The sequence below is a fragment of the Hippocampus guttulatus genome, chromosome 13, assembly GCF_054856545.1.
Source record: "Hippocampus guttulatus isolate MCC_2025c chromosome 13, RoL_Hgut_1.0, whole genome shotgun sequence".
NCBI classification, from domain to species: domain Eukaryota; kingdom Metazoa; phylum Chordata; class Actinopteri; order Syngnathiformes; family Syngnathidae; genus Hippocampus; species Hippocampus guttulatus.
The window spans coordinates 8299759-8303483 of record NC_141273.1 but is presented as its reverse complement, the minus strand read 5'-3'; the positions used below and the strand labels follow the sequence as shown (position 1 = coordinate 8303483).

General features: G+C 39.7%; 1 long non-coding RNA gene across 1 annotated transcript; it reads left to right on the top strand.

Annotated features, from left to right (window-relative positions):
• The first annotated feature begins 960 nt into the window (after window positions 1-960).
• LOC147196184 (uncharacterized) lies at window positions 961-3457 on the top strand. Its single transcript, XR_015102733.1, has 3 exons — window positions 961-1007; window positions 2930-2975; window positions 3098-3457. It is a non-coding gene; the product is annotated as an uncharacterized LOC147196184 (long non-coding RNA).
• Window positions 3458-3725: the final 268 nt, after the last annotated feature.

The following is a 3725-nucleotide window of genomic DNA, read 5'->3' as shown; positions in this document are numbered from 1 at the left end:
CCTGTGTATACTCACTGCCTATTGAGCCAAGAACGAGCGGCCTTATGAATAACACTGAATCAGAGACTGGCGCTCATCTTCTCAGCTGTTGGGTGCATGTGTATGAATGCAAAGCCTCACATCACCCTTGCACAAAGCGCTCTCATCAGGCAATGCATAATGTACTGGATATAAAGTGGAACCTTTAACAATATATTTCCAAGAAAACTTGTTGACAACCAATTTGTGAAGATTTCAAAAAACCATAGGAAATAATGAAGGTGACGACAGTTAATGACACGTACAAGTAACATCTTCACATCAACATTATATCTTCATAAAAGTGTAACAATAAGCTAGCCAGTTTATAATATATAGAGACCACATAAATCAAGATACTTTAGTCTTAAAGTGAGTGAGTTTGATTCACGCTACATCAAATGTATATTGTCACAATTTAAAGACAATTTAAATACAGAAATACAATTTAAGGCAGAAAAAAAGGTTTGCTATCAGTTCCGTCTCGAGGAATTAGAGGCTCACAGTTCAGTCATGAACACATTTGTTCTATTCGGTTATTCTTGAGAAGCAGGTTTGAATGGGGAGACCGTAACTTAATAAATATTTTACAGTGAAATTTTTGAGCGTGCTGTGCATGTGCATTCAACGTTTGCCTCCAAATATCGCATCACACTGTATTGTCTTTAACTGACTTCACCTTGACAAGTGCTGTTTTGACTAGAAAGAACAAAAAAGTTATGTTTTCCAATACATAGCTTTTCTGTGATGACAACTGAATAGTTCAGTCAAAATAACACTGCCCCCCCCTCACCCCCATGTGCAGACCTTTTACTCTTTCTTCCACAGCTTCTGGATTCGATGTGATAAACCATTTTCTCTCATCTCAAACCTGCCTTTATCAGGAAGAACATGCGTCGGCTGAGCCCATAGCGACCACCGAGGACAAGTGGCTGAGCAGGAGCTGGAGATCTTGACATTTCATATGTGATTGCAGAGATTTACGTCAGGTAATTATTGGGGCCGTGTCTGCCAACCTCGGGAAGATCAATTCTTTCAATCAATTCCACTTTTAAGAGATGGGCCATATGACCAGGGCGGCGGGCCGATGTGGACACAGGCCTCATAATGCTCTTCATAGGTCACTGAAATGTGTGTTAGAACCTTTGCATGGATCATTCCTCAGAGAGCAGCCATTTGCGCTCCCTCATTGCCCATTTTCTTTCCCCCTTTTCATTCATCGCTCCTTGAGTTGAAAAATTAACTAATTCATAAAGGCAGTCTTGCATTATCAGAAAAAATTAAGATGGTAATATATGTCTTTAGTAGCCATATTGGCATGTTTGTGAACAATCAATAACTTCTTTTAAAATTTCATTCAAATCAATAAAGAAGCACTCATTCATTGTTTCTATTGTCTTGATCGAGGTTTGATAACGGACGCAGGTGTGACGTGTAATGCAATTACAGTGACTGAAATACAATTTAAAATGCATTCAGAAAGAAAAAAAATGTGGATTTTCTAAACTATTGGAATAACAAAATCATCTGAATGTTTCTCAGAGTTTTCAATTAATCCCGCTTGTGTGAGAGCATACCTGATGCTCCAAAAAATCGTTTTGCCTTTCAAAAAAGATCATATGGACTGCCTCACCAAAACTCTTACTTTGCAAAAATGTTGAAAAATGACTTTCTGTAATGAAACAGGGGGGAGGATTGTCTTGATGTGTTTGTTACTGCATTTGTCCTTTCTCTGTGACTCGGATCAGATAAGAGTGAGGAGTAGTGACAATGTAGATGGGAGAGCTAGCCTAAACCTCGGAATTGTTTATTTAGACATAGCAGCAGGCCGGAAAGTCAACAGTCGTAAGACAGCGAATGCTCACTAGCACTGGAGAAACCCGAGACCTCCGACTCAAGCTTGTATCAGGCATCTCCGTAAAGGATCTCTGGCCCGAGATCAGTTTTGTGTCTTGACTCTCCATGAGTTAAAACGATAGCGAATTGGAAGTGACTGCTCTGCTCTCACAAGTGAGGCTTTGCTCTGAAAATGTCTGTAAACAAAGACCCTGACCATGGCAGCCTGTCCAGTGTTTCTAGCACCCCAGGGGTGGCAGAAGGTCAGTAGGGCCCTGTCAACGGTGGAAGCTAAAACTCACCTTATGCCTTGTTTGAGGAACAAAAGAAGTTAAGAAAACACAAACACACGTAGCATCTCGCTGCACGTTACCATACAGTGTTTTGGATGGTGGAATTGTCCCGATTGGCTGTCGTCAACAACTGAGACGGACTGGACCTGCCTGAAATAATAACGTAATGAAGACTGAACAACTGATGTGTGCACCACAACTAAATAGCTGGACAATTAATAAGTGTCTCCATTTTGGAGAGAAAATCATACGTGCGAAAATGAACCAGAATTAGAAATTGACTCTTGTTCATGACATTCAAAAGTTAAAAAAACCCAAAACAAAACTTAAAACATAAGTATCGATTTATTAATTTACATTTAATAATAAAGCACATTGAATCCTACTGAATTCCTAAGAAACGGTTGTTTTTGTTCCTCTGTGAGGTGCATGAATAAATCAGTAAACAGTCTCGTTAATGAAAGCATTCCATTAGATGCCATTACAACGTTTACCATCATATAGACATTTTGTTCGTATGTCTTTTTTTGTTGATAATAGTATTAATAATAATATGCAAACGTTTTGCTAAACGGGGCATGACTTCACATAACCTCTGAGTCTACAGTAGTTACCACCTTTAGGTACGCCACTGTCGCGTTTAACTCGTGAGATAAGGGTGAATTATTTCTTAATGTATCTTGGTATAATGCTTGATTACCAGCACCTCACAATGACTGCTTATGAGTCCCCTCCCCCCTTGCATTGGATTCCATTTTTATTCCTTTTTATTCGCTTCGCAGGCATTCCTCAGTCACTGGTGCGTACCTCGGAGACATCTGCAGAAAGGTTGGCATTAGCATGTGAAAGGGTTCACGCAGGCAACGCTATGCATTATGTATTCACAGCATTTATATGAAATGCAGCCACTGTCATTCTCGCTACTCTGTAATCTGCTGGCAATATTTCAGGCAGAGCAGGGAGAACAATCTAAAAGAGACGCATAGGCCACGACTACAGCGAGTACGCCGTCCTTCACGTTCATGAATCCCAAGAAACATCAAATGTGCGAAAGTGTCGGATCCGTCAAAGATGTCTGGTGGCAAGACATACCACCAAAGCCGCGTTATTGAGGAGGGAGCGAGTTGTTTCTCTGACTGTCACCAAGGCATATGACCCGACAGACTTGATTCATTACGTTCTAATTTCATCAGAATTTATGCCAATGTGGGTGGTGCAACAGAGGAAGGAGAAAATGAGTCACCAACACGTCAAATCCAGCGTGTTCCAAAAATGTTGTGATTCTGGTGTAACCAACTGGAATTTTTAATGGTGGGCCACATGCAGAAAAATTGAAGAATTTGACTTGATTAAACATTTGAAAACAAATCTAACAAGCAATCATGTACTTTTTTTTTCCTCATAATGCCACAGGGTATTTATTGGCTTGCGCATGCACAAGTAATTTTTTTTTTTTTGTAGCATTTGGCCTACATTTATACCACTAAGTTTGAAAATTAAGTAAGTAAATATTTCTAAAATTATTATGTCTGCACTTGATGATTTCATTTTGGCTTTTTTTTCCACCTCTCAACGTCG